Source organism: Heloderma suspectum, chromosome 11 (assembly GCF_057233095.1).
Source record: "Heloderma suspectum isolate Gila_16-S chromosome 11, 16-S_ref, whole genome shotgun sequence".
NCBI lineage: Eukaryota > Metazoa > Chordata > Lepidosauria > Squamata > Helodermatidae > Heloderma > Heloderma suspectum.
The window spans coordinates 21,981,852-21,997,095 of record NC_139468.1 but is presented as its reverse complement, the minus strand read 5'-3'; positions in this window follow the sequence as shown (position 1 = coordinate 21,997,095).

The window sequence follows — 15,244 nt, the reverse complement described above, 5'->3', positions numbered from 1 at the left end:
CTGGCGCAGGAGATTGTCATGCCACTGTCCCCTCCGCTGCCACTTGTACAGGCACCTCCTCCTGGCTTGCCAGTGCTTGCTCCATGATGCCTTTTACAGCCATCTCACCAGTCAGTTCCGGAGCCATTGGCAGAGCTCCTTCTCCACTGCCTCAGGCTGAGTCCCCTAAGCCTGACGACTGGGATGATCAGCATGGTTCTTCCTGCTCCTTGAGGGAAGATTACCAGTCTGGCTCAGTTTTGGTCTCATCCATTGCACTATCGATGTCGTCACTGGATGTAGCTGTGGGCAACCTGGATCCCTCATCCCCCTCAGAGGATATGGGTCATTTTGCTGAACAGGTTTCAAGGATGGCCCAATCACTCGGCCTTGAGATGCAACAGCAGGTGGAGAGAGTTAAGGACCCAGTGTTTGATGTCCTCCACACCAACTCAACCACTCCGGTCTCCATTTCACAGTGTGATGACCCCTAGAAAAAGCTGGTAACTATCAAGTGACTATGGCTCGGTACCAGCTTTTCCTATGGAAAAAGATTGGCTCCCTCTGCAACTACCTACCAATCAACATGAATTGGCACAGGATTTTCAATCTGAAGCCACGAAGGTAGCGAGGCAATACATTAACGTTGCCAAACACCAGGCTGATTCTGATGCAAAAGATATGGTAGGGGTCATCACGCTGCGCAGACATGCCTGGTTGAGGTCTGCAGGCCTTGCACAGGAGGCACTTTCTCATATCAAAGACCTCCCATTTGATGGTGAGGGTTTATTTAACTCCAAGACCGACGATTTGATGGTGAGGGTTTATTTAACTCCAAGACCGACGAGGCCATGGACACTATTCAGAAGGCTAAGAACACAGCAAAGAAGATGAGTCTCTCGCAGGCTCAACTGCCCTTTAGACAGTGCCGGTGGTACCGACAGTCAGCCTTCACTCAGACTCGACCTCATCAGGATCGACCAGTGCAACAGCAATGAGGTTTCCAACAGAAATGCCCTGCCTTGACATCATGCTTCCAGTCTTCCCATAAGAGTCCTAAGTTTACAAAGAAGCAGTGTCTTTGACTGGCCCTTGGCACTGTGTCTTCTCCAGGATAGTCCTCCCTGCTTCCATTCCCGTCTCACAGCCTTTTTTCCATCATGGCAGAGAATAACAACAGATTCGTGGGTCCTTGCTATTATTCAGGTTACAGAATCGAGTTCGACACTCTTCCCCCTTTCTCAGGCATCACAATGGCGCCTTTGTCTCCACTACTTCTCGAAGAGGTAGACAAACTTATTTTGAAAGGAGCAATTGAATCAGTCCCTCCGATGGAATTGCACAAGGTCTTCTACTCCCGATATTTTGCAGTGCCCAGAAAGGATGGTGGGCTTCGCCCAAGTCTAGATCTCAGAGGGGTCGATCTGTTCATTCCACCCAAAAAGTTCAGAATGAATGAAAGACCATTGGCTTTGATCCTGCCTTTACTGCAGATGGGAGATTGGTTTCCAACCATCCATCTGAAAGATGCGTACTTTCATATCTCAATAGAGGAGTTCAACCAGTGTTTTCTCCGCTTCTCAGTCAATGGTCTTGCCTACCAGTTCAGGGTGCTGCCATTCAGGCTCACTACAGCTCTGCGGGTATTCACAAAATGCATGGCCGGGGTGTGTGCCCATCTCAGGCTTCAAGGAGTACAGATCTATCCTTACATTGACGATTGCCTGCTAGTTGCTCAATCAAGGACCCGTTTACAGAAAAGCATCCAATTTATGCTGGAATTGTTGGAAGACCACAGTTTGTGAACATGGAGAAATCGTTCCTGGTGCCATCCCAAGTTGTGCAGTTCATTGGGGCCTCCATAAATTCCCAGGAAGGTCAGGTGTTTCTTCATCGGAACAGAGCACAAGTGTTAATGCAGCTTACGTCACATGTTCTGGCCTGCCATACATGGTACAGAAACTACTAGGGCTGATGGCAGCAACAACTGCAGTGGTCCCATATGCCTGCTTTTTCATGAGGACATTGCAGAACTGGTTTTCATTGCATTCGACCTGAGGCAAGACTCCCAGAGAGTCAGACTACAGCTTTCCTCTGCAGTCCAGCTTTCACTTCGATGGTGGACTCTGGCATCGAACCTCTTACGAGGGCTGCCTTTCCAACTTCCCATACCAGCGTTCACAGTCACGATGGACACTTCAGTGTTAGGTTGGGGTGCTCACTGCAAACATCTCAGAGCCCAAGGACTGTGGTCGAAGGCAAAGGCAAACAGTCACATCAATGGCTTAGAGCTGCTTGCAGTCAACAAAGCCCTGAAAGCTTTTGAAGTCATCCTTTGGGGTCATTGCATCCAAATCGCTTCTGTCAACATGACGGTGGAATTCCACCTGAACAAACCAGGGGGGACTCATTCCATGCCATTAGTTCGCCTGACAATACAAATCTTCGAGTGGTGCATCACACGGGACATCACCTTTATGGCAATTCATATTGCAGGCGAAGACAACTTCTTGGCCGACCGTCTGAGCCACTCCTTTCCAGTCTCCCACAACTGGGAGCTCAATCCGAGCATCTGCAACCGCCTGTTTCACCGGTGGGGTTGCCCCTCCTTGGACATCTTTCCATCGGAGGAGAATGCAGCATGCCACAGCTTCTGCAGCCTGAGCAGGCAGAGGTGTGAGGTCTCTCGGAGATGCCTTTGCCAGGAATTGGAGGGGAGGTCTCCTCTACATGTTTCCACCATTTCCTCTTCTCACATGAGTAATTGCAAAAATGGAGAAGGACAAAACGGAGGGCATCCTGATTGCACTGTGGTGGCCCAGACAGCCTTGGTTCACCAAACTCCTGAACTGGGCCAGAGGGGATTATCTCCGACTCCCATCTACACCAGCGCTGCTGTCTAGGGACAGAGGCAAGGTGAGACATCTGGACTTACCTATCTTATACCTCACAGTGTGGAGAATCCAGTGGTAGACTGGATAGACTGCTTCGCTCCAGTCTTTCTTGAGGCAGCTAGGAAACCTGCTACCAGGAAATCTTATGTGAGTACATGGACATGTTTCACCCTTTTCGCTTGAGACAATGGCTTCGACGCTGTCTGTTGTACTATACAGGATATTCTGAAGTTTTTATTTTCACTTCACGAGCAAAGACTTCAAAGTTCTTCTCTGAGAGTTTACGCTGCAGCCATTTTGGCTTCCCGTCTTGCTAACAACACCTCCTCAGTTTATTTGCATCCTCTGATCCATCAGTTTTTAAGGGGAGTTAGAAATCTTGCTCCTCCTGTAAAACCGCCGGTACTACATGCACTTACAAAAAAATCCTTCGAGCCACTTGCTACCACAGATTTGCGTCTTCTTTCGCTAAAAGTAGCGTTCTTAGTAGCCATCACGTTGGCACGATGCTCTGCAGAGCTATGTGCCCTTTGAGTGGACAATCCATATCTAGGATTTCATAGAGACAAAGTTGTACTTTGTCCTGATATTGCTTTCCTGCCTAAGGTGGTTTCAAGTTTTCACTTGGGTCAGGATATTGTTCTTCCCACCTTTTTCACCTTACCTGCAACACTGATCGAAAAGACACTGCACACCTTGGATGTTCGCCGGGCTTTGGCATTCTATAAAGTGAGGACGGAATCATTCTGTCAATCCCAGTTCTTGTTCATCTGTTATGGGGGATCTAAGAAGGGACTCCCAGTCTCATCCCAGTGCTTAGCATCTTGGGTAGTTCAAGCTATTAAACTCTCTTATGAACTACAGGACTTAGATTTGTCTGGTTCAGTGAAGGCCCACTCAACCAGGCTGATAGTGACATCAGTAGCGTTTGAGAGAGGGGTGTCAATACTGGATGTCTGTCAGGCTGCAACATGGTCCACCCCTTCCACATTTGTCAAGCATTACCGTTTTGATGTTCAAGCCTGTAAGGACTGCTCCTTCAGCCAGATGATGTTGTCAGAGGTACTTCGATAAGGACATCAATAAGCTTGTAATTCATCCATATGTGTGATGCACAGAGACCACAAAGAAGGAAGTCAGGTTGTAAATGGAGTTCTTTGAGTGGTGGTCTGTGCATTCACACAACCCACCCACCATCCCCGCTTCAGTGTCAATACCATCTTGGTGTTAGTACCGGAGTTCCTCGGTGCCAGGGGGCCGCAATTGGCGGTCTCCTTGGAATTGAGGGATTGAGCGGGAACCTGCTGGAATATGCGCAGTGGGGTGGTGGGGGAGGGATTGCTGCCAAAAATTCCTCAGCTATAGAAGTTGCCCAAATCGAGGCTCCGTGCAGGCGTAGAGCCCATATGTGTGAATGCACAGATGACTACTCGAAGAACTCCAGTAACAGGTAAGCAACCTGACTTTTTTTTAGTAAGAAACATGTCATGTGCAATGTGGAAGTTTAAGGTTTATTATTAATATATAATTCTGTTTTTGTGTCCACTGGCTGATATTTATTTTTTGTAATAAGCAAACACCTGTCCTGCAAGTGGATGTTTTTTCCTTTTCCGAAATCTGCAGAAATTCGGAATGTGTGCTTGACTCAAAAGGGCTGAAATGAGTTTTCTACAAACATAAAAATCCATTCATCTCCTTGACAAATTTGTTTATCAAAATAACATGAATGGAATGTTGGATGCCACAAGGGTAAACATAATGTACTACATCGCATTTGTTCTGAGGGTTAAAATTAAAAGCAAACGGCTCTGTGTGTGAGAGAGAGAAACTCTCCTTGTATCTACATGACTGCTCTGTGGGACATGCAATTTATTCATGTTGAGAGCTGAGAAAAGTAATTAGGGGGCTTTGGGGAGAGTGCAGACCTGTTGGGGGTGGGGGTAGAGGGAAGGAGGACACTGCCGGTTGGCAGCAGGCCACAGCAATCCTTGTCGAAGCCTGCCCAGCTTTTTCCAACAGTATTATGCAGGGTCATCATGTTGCCCCCAAATCCACCCTTCCAGCAAGACTTCAGTCTTGCGGGTTCTACGCTGTGTTTTACTACAACCCTGAGATCCACCAACTGGAGCCAGGTATGCACTTGGAATTAAACAATATGCTACTGAGCCCAGGAATTTGTTTTTGAACTAGTCACAATCCTTCCACATAAAAATCCGTTCCTGGTTATCCCGGGCTTTCTTCATTTCAGCCATCTAATTTGGGGCAGGGGGGAGTTATTTTGTTGTTGCTATTGTTAAACAGTTGGGAGTCAGAAATACTTGCCAATCAGCTGCAAATCATCCAGGGATCTACCAGTAGCTCTGGGATGGGCAAAATGTGGTCCTCCAGATGTTTTGGCCTACAATTCCCATCAGCCATAGTCAGCATAGCAGGTGATGAAGGATGATGGGGGTTACAGGCAAAAATGTATGGAGGGCCACAAGTTGCCCATCCCTGCAGTAGATCCTGAACTACCTTCTGCTCACCTCTCTCTCAAACATTTCCCAAGATCATTGGGTGCCTGATACTGGACAATATAAAGTGTTTTCTGCCACCACAGTAGATGTATTAAGGAGTTGTTGTTTTTTCTTCTTTTTATTCCTCCCACAGGGACTTCCTTGGGTGTTTCCTTCTAATCTCACTGCTTATAATTCATCCCCACCCCACTATAACCATATGTACATATATACCTGCCAACTTCAGATTACAATTCATGCTGCTGATTGACTCTAGTCCACAAAAGCTTATGCTGTAATGTGTTTAGTTTTTAAGATACCACAAGACCCTTGGTTGTTTTTAGATTCAATCTAAGCTATTTCTCTCCTTTTTCCTCCAAAGTGATACTCTTAATCAGGGGCAGGCAACCTTTTTCAGTTGTGGGCACATTTGGCAATTTGAGAAACTGTCCAGGGTGCCACCACAAAATGGCTGCCATGGGAAGCCTGGCAAAGGACAAGTGACCTGCTCAAAAGATTGAGTACAAGGCAGAGGTGGAGTCTGAGCTTCAACACGCTAAACAACTCCTTTGAACCCACAGTTTTCAGCACCAACAGAAACCTATTTCACAGCAATCACAGCTGCTGGTCAGAAAATGACCTGGTTCACACATCATGGTGGCAATTCTTGGGTTGTTTAATCCAGGAGTTGTGGATACAAGTAGAACGTGTGAGCTGCATGGTGATCATTTCTGCTTTTAATTAACTCAGGAATGTGCAAACCTGGGTTGTTTATCCCATAAAGCCAGAGCTAACCCAACAATTGCCCATGGTTTGTTGTTGGGTTGAGTCTGGATGATTTAACCTATAAACAACCCAGAGTCTGGGTTCACATGTCACGAAACAACCCAGGAACAGGGCATTCCTGGCTTGTTCATTAAAAGCAGAAATTTCGAGCTTGCGGCTCCACTTATTCCTAGAATTCCTGGGTTAAACAACCCAGGAATTGCCGCTGTGACATGTGAACTGGGTCATTGGGTGATTTTTTTTTTCTTAAGTGGGAGAGGTAGGGCACCTTGGCAGATACCCACGGCACCACATTGCCTACCCCTGCTCTTAATGGTCACCATTCTATTTCATATGTTCACTCCTCCATCTTAGAACCCCCAGGGTTTGCTTTGCATGGGCATACATTTCTGTGATCCTGATATGTGTGTTAGGCCATTCAGTGACAGGCTTGCAGAGTAGAGCGGTCAAACACCAAAACCCCACATAGCTAGCTCATATGTTTTTGTAATGAAGCTATACCGCATGAGCATATACAAAATAAGATGATCAAAAAGAGGTTTTTATATGGTCTGCTCTGCTTTTAAAGGAACTGATGCACATGTCTTAGATAGGGATGGGAAAATCTTGTCAATTCTGTTTCTCTTGCTTTCTCATTTTTCCCATCTTATGTTCATTCCATCCCGTTTCGACATCAGTTTGCAACTTTTTAGTCCACATGAAAATTGGTATTTTTGTGCACATTTGTCCTAATATGGCATTTTTGTACACATGTTTGCCTACTCAGTATATTTTTGTAAGCAGTTTTTCTTAATGTCATGCTCTTTCATTTTTTGTTTTCTCACAAATATACACATTTTTTCTGCACTTTTCCATAGTATGTATTTTTGTATACTTTTATTGTTTGGAAAACTGCATCACAAAATTCTGAAAAGTGCAAAATATCAATGGTTAACTGAATTCTGGCTTGTATATTGATTCAGTATATTAAGAAACCACTCCTGTTACGAACTTGGCATTGGAGAAAATTGACTTAATATGGCTTTTCAGATTCTGTCATTGTTCATACATGGCACACTCAGGCACTGAAGGTATCTAAGACTTGGGATGGGGGAAAATTTTGGTTGGTGTGCATTTTGATAAGTGTGAATTTGGTAACTTCTTATCAAAATGTAGACCAAACATAATTCTCCTCTATCCCTGTTCCTACACAATGCATATGGAATTTGCTACCACAAGACGTAGTGATGGCCACCAATTTGGATGGCTTTAAAAGGGAGGCTAGACAATTTACTGGAGGAGAAGCCGATGAATGGCTACTAGTCCTGAAGCCTCTATGGCTACCTCCAGTATCAGAGGCAATAAGCCTATGTACAACAGTTGTTGGGGAACATAGGTGGGAGGGTGCTTTTGCACTCATGTTTTGCAGATGGGTTTCCCATTGACAGTCACTGTGTGAACAGAATGCTGCACTAGATGGACCCTTGGTCTTATCCAGCATGGCTCTTCTTATGTTCTTCTGTGACTTCAGGACCAGAATACTTAAGAGATTGCCTGATCCCCTATCAGCCTACTTGGTTGCTGCACTCATCAGGATATACCCTCCTGGTGGTACCCTAGGTTTTGGAAGTTCAGCCCATCATGACTCAGATAGGGCCTTTAGTGTCATTATGCCCACTCTCCAGAACTCCCTACTACTACAAATTGGGGAGGCACCAACCCTTCAGGTTTTTGGTGCCTACTGAAAACATACCTTTTCCAACAGGCATTCCCAGGAAGTCAATACTTGGCCTGTCTGAAGACTTGTTTTTGTACATCGCTTAGAAACTTCTTTAATATAAGCAATTAATAAATATTGTCAAATAAATAATGCCAAGCTAGATGTGATATGCTGTCATTTGATCTCTTAGTTTCTTTTTATTTTGCTAAGAACAGCTTTGTGGGACCCTGCTGTGGATCAGAGCTCTACTGCAGGGTTAGAGGGACTAAGATAAGCTTTGTGTGACCCTGCTGTGGATCAGAGCTCTGCTGCAGGGTTAGAGGGGTCTAACCCATTTTTCCCTTCACCATAGCTCTGATCCAAATTGCTATTCCTCCCCCTGAGTGGCTAGTTCCTATATTTTATTGTCGAAAAACAGGATAAGAATGGAATGAATAAATGTACAAAGAATCGCTGTCTTCATTAATCAGGTGTTTTGTCACTGAGAATAACTATGGTGGTATTTTACTTGGATATTTCAAATGTTTTATGATAATAGTTGCTATTTTCAGCTTATAGAGGGCAGGTTAAAACAGAGTGCATAAACAAATTTATTAAAATATTAGGTTTTAATAACAAGAAACAATTCAAAACAAGTATACAATTTATGCTGCTACCTACCTACAAATAATAAAAATTATGTTATTCTGAGGCAGCACCCAAAACTTATTTCATTTGGGAATAATTCCACTGAAACCATTGGCTTTCATTTCCAGCAAATGTGTTGATTTTACATCACCATTGTTTTGGTTCACACTTCATAAGATCCTTCTGTTTATCTAAGGATGCTAGGCGTTGCTCCCAAATGCGGTATCAGGTCTGCATAATGTAACCCACCAGTCCAAAAGCAGCTTACCAACTCTGTGTTATGACCTGACCAGTCCTTGACAACCTCTCTGATTTTTCAGTCCCGCGCAGAGAGAAAAACAACACAATAGGAGGTTTAGCGACCCCTCTGGGTAGATGCCAGATATGGCTGGTGGGCTGTATTGAGTTTGGTGGCTCACACATTCTGCAGTCCTAGGCTGCGTACATTTTGCCTACTTAGGGCAGGATACTTTGGCAATGAATAGCATGTGGGCAGTGCTGCTTCTTGTCTATAAAACAGTGCAGCAAACCGCTTGGAATGTCAGTCTTGCAACACAAGAGCTATTTTTAATTTGAACCGGATTCCTTGACTCCGGACATTCATTGTGCAGGATGTGGAGTTCTTGAGAATTTTCAGTACTTTGAAACTCTAATGACATTAGATGTAAAGCAAGAGAGCTGATAGGATTGTGAGAGTGGCTGCTTTCTTTTTGGAGGCTACATCTGCAAGTGACATTTTGCCGGCTTACCCAGGGCTAAGCAGCAACCTTGGAAATCCCTAACCAGAAAAAGGCCCTTGCTATGATTCTGGCTTGGCTCTGTGGCCGGTGAAGATGTGGCACAGAACTGAGGTGCACATCTGGTGCTATTTAATCCACTGCAGAATATAGTGTCATATATTTATTCACTGAAAAGAATGGAGCAGCGGCCGATGCTCTAAGAAAGCCTTTGGCATGAGCGATGGAGGTGGGCACCGGCTGAGAATAGGGCAGGCAGGGGGACGGATAAGCAACCCCTCAGCCCACCAATACTTACCTTCATATTCCCCCTCCCCTAATTGGGAACACTGTGTGTTTGCATAGAAATGTGTAGTTCCATCTTCAGTTAAACAAGCTCTGGGTATTAGCTTACTTGTTAACTTTGTTCTTATGAAAGAACACAATTATCCATTTGTGGTGGTGCAGACGAACGCCTCTGATCCTTTTAGCTTCAGTAAAGAAAGTGGGAGCCATCTGCAGCATTACACTCTCTCTTCCGGGAGTGAATTCCCCTCTCAGCTCTTCACTGTAGTTAGGGGATCAGTGCTGATAATAATGGAAGTGAAGGCTAAGTAGTTCCTCCATTGACATGTGATGTGGAACTAGTGATCAAACTTTGGATAAGAGGGAACTTGTGTAGGGTGGCCACGTGTCCTACTTTACAGAAGACAGTCCTCTATTCGAATGTGTCTTCTACTTGAAATACTGCCCAGTTCAAGACCAGTCTAAAGACAGAAACCATAAGCAGGAGAGCAGGAGCCTTAAAGTTGCCCATCAACAGTTAGCACCTGAACAGCAGACTCAGCAGACACACAGGTCACCTGGTCAGAGTCTTCCCCACTATGGGAAGGTGTATTGTATTTCTATTTAAATTATAGTAATAATTCTAAATTTGCAAGTATACATATAAATTAGCACCTGCAAATTTTATGTAAATATTACATAATATTTACATAAATATTACAAATATTTCAAGACGAGGCTGGACAGCCACCTGTCAGGGATGCTCTGACTTGGATTCCTGCACTGAGCTGGAGGTTGGACTCGATGGCCTTGTAGGCACCTCCCAACCCTACTATTCTATGATTCTATGATTATCCTCTTTTGTTCTCTCTCTCTCTCTCTCTTTGGTGACGTGTTTTCTCTTTTTAGGCTATGCATAAATGGCTATCCTAGGACTTAGCCTTAACTGTGGTTAATGTCAGTGTCCGTTAACCGTAGCTAAGGGGGTTAGCCCTTAGGGGAGGGGGAGAGTCATTCAGGAGAGGGAGCATAAGATCCTATGGGTTGCTCTCACTTCAACTGCAGTGAAGAAATCAGAGCCATTACATATGTCCCAGGCCATCTTGATTTACAGTCTATGGGTTAATTTGTTTAATATAGGATAAAACTATGCAAAACCCAACACCCTTTGGTAAAAGCCAAGATTATGCCATTTCAAATACTGGAAGAATTTGAAATGGAAGAATGTAATATTAACTTCCCTCATGTTTCTAAGTAATTGTTGGCTCTGTTCTCTTTGGCACCTCCAAGTCCCATTTAATCTAAATAATTAGGAATGTCACCATTGACTTTGGAGGCTTGTACATAAGATTTGAGTTATCTAACACTCTGTTGAAGGCTTGATCTCATGGGACAGAGTGCAGTACATGCCTAAAACAGGGTGGGAACTCATGAATTGTATTGTACGGTAGATATTCACAGAAAATTTAAGTGTGTTGTTATGCTAGTGACATAATTGGGGCTGACCAAGATTTTCCAAAATCTGAAAACAAAACCTCATTGGGGACCTGTTGTTCACATATGTGAGTCTGCACATATTTTGTATATGTTACTGTTTAAAGTGCTGTGTACTTTTAAAAAGTGTTTATTTTATTATGGGTGTGGTCTAGTCTAATGTATTGATTTAATATAGGTCTTAGCCACTTTTCAAGATTGTGCTCTTCCCTAGGCAGTTTGCAATATAAAACAATAAAATTCAATATAAAATTGTAAAAGCACCTTAAAATTAAACATAAAAATAATTAAATATTTGAAATTGTATCCTATTTTATCAGCCACCAGCACCATAAAAATGTTTCAGTTAAAAGCCAGGGCGGAACATTTTTAAATCCCAATGATTTAAATGCAAGTATTATATTCCCAAATCTCTAATTAAAATTGGTGGGACTTAAAAAGTTTTCAACGGTGGGTGGATGGGGCCTTACATTTGTACCCTATTACATGTGGCATGTTATGCTCATTGTATGAACACATGCTTTGGACTGCAACTCCCAGCATTCCTGATCATTGGCCTTGTTGCCTGGGGCTGATGGGAACTGAAGTCCAAAATATCTGGAGAGCACCAAGCTGGGGAAAGCTGCCTTAGGGTGCAATCTTATACTTGTTTAGAGAGGAAAAAGCTCCACAACTCCCAGTAGTCCCCAGCCAGCATGACTGGCTGGAGAATTCAAGTTTTAGGACATTTTTGTGTCTAAATAGGCATAGGATTGCACCAGCAACTGGTGTTCAGAGACATGCTGCTAGTAGCCCTTGATGGCTTTATCCTCTGGATGGGGTTTGTCCATATTTCATCCTAAGAAACAAAATCCGAATGATCAACAGTACATTTCCCACTGATGTCAAATCATCATGGCATTCATCACTTTCTTTGGTGATCTTAATGATGCCATATCTCCCTTATCTTATGCTGCAGTCTACATCGTAAATCACTTTCATGTTGCTTTTGATGTCAGCCAGAGATATTTCCCTCGGTGCATAGAATGTTTTGGACAAATGTGTACAAAAGAGGAAATGGTGAATTTTCTGGAAAAGAAAATTGCAGGGACATGATACATCTGTCCTTCTAAAACATAAAATCATAGATAGCTATGTTCTATTAGAAAAATATAATAATCTAAAAGCCATCTTAGTGTAATACTTTTATTAGGACTAACCAAAAGGCTGCAAAGTAATGAGAAAGCTTTTTGAGTTCCTCAGAACTCTTCTTCAAGCTGGAGGTTAAACAAAATGGGGCAGGGGGTGGTATATAAATAGCAGCACATTATGTAAAACCCCCAAAACCGTCAGTTTGTAACAGTCTTAAAATGGAGTGCTAGAAGAGTTCTGCAGAGTTAATTAGATCAGCTCCTACTAGCTAGGTGCTAAACAGATTTCAGGTTGCACCAAGGGTTATTTGGACAAACGGTGATGTAGTGGAGGGAGAACACAGGGGAGCACATCTCTGGGACTTTTTTTTTTAAAGAGAAGGAGTGATGACATCATCTGCTGGAACACCAGGATAACTGATGGACCGTTATTGCTCTGGCAAGGGAAGAAGGTGATAACAAGGCTTTCAAGTTTCTTAACTTCCTTAAGTGAACCTATCTTAGGATCCAAGTCATTGTACTTTTGTATGGATTTTAATTGTAAGTGGTTTGGGGAGCTAATCTTGGCTGGAAAGTAGGGTGGGAGTGTGTGTGTGGGAGTGTGTGTGTATATACACACACACACACGCATGCACACACACTATTGTTTGTCACAGATTAGGATAGGAAGACAAAGAATGAAGAAAATAATCAAGCAGAAGTACAATACTTCTTTTTCTTTGATGGAATTTCTACTTCATTCTACCAGTTTAAATAGTAACACTTCTTTGCAAGAAGATTGTTTGCAATTCTAATTAAAAACTAAAGTTTACATATCAGTCAGCTGAAGATCTGTTATTAAAGCTCGATGTGTTTTACAAATGGAGGGAGCAATCCTATGCGGATCAATGGTCGCCTCCGAGCCTGGGGGTGACTGCCTGCCAGTCCAGTGCAGGGTGGGAGGAGTGATGAGGAGTGGAACTTCTCCCTGCTCCTGCTGCCCCATGTTCGCAGCTAGACAGCTGATGTGTTGTATCGGCATTTCTGACTGCCCCGCCCCGCCCCGGGAACGCCCCATTTCCCCCACTCCGAGCTGCTCTTCCAAGCATGGAGCACAGGTCCCATCTGCTCTGCCAACGAGGTGGTGTGAGAGGGGGTGGAGCTCAATTCTCCAGGAACTGACCTATCCTATGGCTGTCTAGCTGCTAACTAGTGGCCATAGGACTGTGCCCTAAACTGCTGCAGTCAGAAGTTATAAGCACCACTGAGTTAAATGCAGCTTACTCCCAGATAACTATCCATAGGATGGTAGTCTTACTGATCCCTATAAATGGGCTATTTTGCTATTTACTACAGCTCTTGGGGGGGGGGGTGTATGTATGTATATATAAGTATACGTATACACACTGTCATAAGTTCCCGCACTTCATGGTTACACCACCGGGGGCAAAGAAACAACAGATGTTTCTTCAATTTTGTTGAAAATATAAAAGCTGGCAGTTACTCAGCTCTTTCTTCATCATTAAGGGGAGTGCACTAGTGAAGCCAGAGAATAATTTTAGGTGGTGCCTTTGGTAGAAAGTCAAGTCTTGTAGTTGGAAGGCATGTAATACCCCACCCCCAAAGTTAAGTACTACTTCCAGGTGGTGGAAGTATTTTGTATTAGGGCCAATGCTTTTCAGCCTGTTCATAAATGATCTGGAATTAGGAGTGAGCAGTGAAGTGGCCAAGTTAGCAGATCACACCAAATTATTTAGGGTGGTTAAAACAAAAAGGGATTGTGAAGAGCTCCAAAACGATCTCTCCAAACTGGGCGAATGGGCATCTAAGTGGCAAATGCGGTTCAATGTAAGCAAGTGAAAAGTGATGCACGTTGGGGCAAAAAATCTCAACTTCAAGTATAGCCTGATGGTATCTGAGCTAGTGGTGACCGACCAGGAAAGAGATCTTGGGGCTGTGGTGGACAGCTCCATGAAGATGTCAACCCAGTGTGTGGCTGCTATAAAAAAGGCATACTCCATTTAGGCCTAATTAGAAAAGGAATTGAGAATAAAACTCCCATATCATACTGCCCCTATACAAATCTATGGTGTGGCCACACTTGGAATACTGTGTCTATTTCTGGTCACCACACCTAACAAGGATATTGCAGAGCTGGAAAAAGTACAGAAAAGGGCAACTAAAATGATTAAGGGGCTGGAGCATCTCCCCTATGAGAGAAGGTTACAACAGCTGGGATTGTTAGCTTGGAAAAAAGGGTAAGGGGAGACATAAGAGGTCTACAAAATTATGCATGATGTGAAGAATGTGGATAGGGAAACATTTTTCTTCCTCTCAAAATACTAGAGCCCAGGGTCATCCTATGAAGCTGATTGGTGGGAGATTCAGGATGGATAAGAGGAAGCACTTCTTCACACAGTGCATACAGTGTGAAGAAGTACACTGGGGAAAAGGTGGGGTATAAATAAATATAATAATAATAGTTAAAACTATGGAATTCGCTACCACAGGATGTAGTGATGGCCACCAATTTAGATGACTTTAAAAGGGGGTTGGACAAATTCATGGAGGAGAAGGCTACCAATGGCTACTAGTCCTGATGGCTATGTGCTATCTCCAGTACCAGAGGCAATGAGCCTATGTACACCAATTGCTGGGGAACATGGGTGGGAGGGTGCTGTTGCACTCATGCCCTGCTTGTGGGTTCCTGGTTGACAGGTGGTTGGCCACTGTGTGAACAAAATGCTGGACTAGATGGACCCTTGGTCTGATCCAGCATGGCTCTTATGTTCTTAACACTTAGGCTGCCATCCTGTACCCACTTAATTGGAAGTAAGCCCCAATGAACTTAACTGGACTTATTTTGGAGTAGGATTGGGCTGTTAAAGGACAAAAGCAGGTCAGGTGCTGAAGCCCCTTGAACCACACCTTATACCTTAGCCAAACTGACCTCACAGGGTTGTTGTGAGGGTACAGTGGGGGTGGGACGAAGGAACCATAGACGCCACCCTGAGCTCCTTGCAGGAAAGGTGGAATGTGAATAAAATAAACACCCCTCTTCCCAGGCCTTGTTCTGCCCTAGCGCTGTCAGATTCAAGGGTGGTGACAACCCTAGAAAAGTCCACTTTTTAGCCCCTTGCCTCCCTGAAAAGCGGCAGCG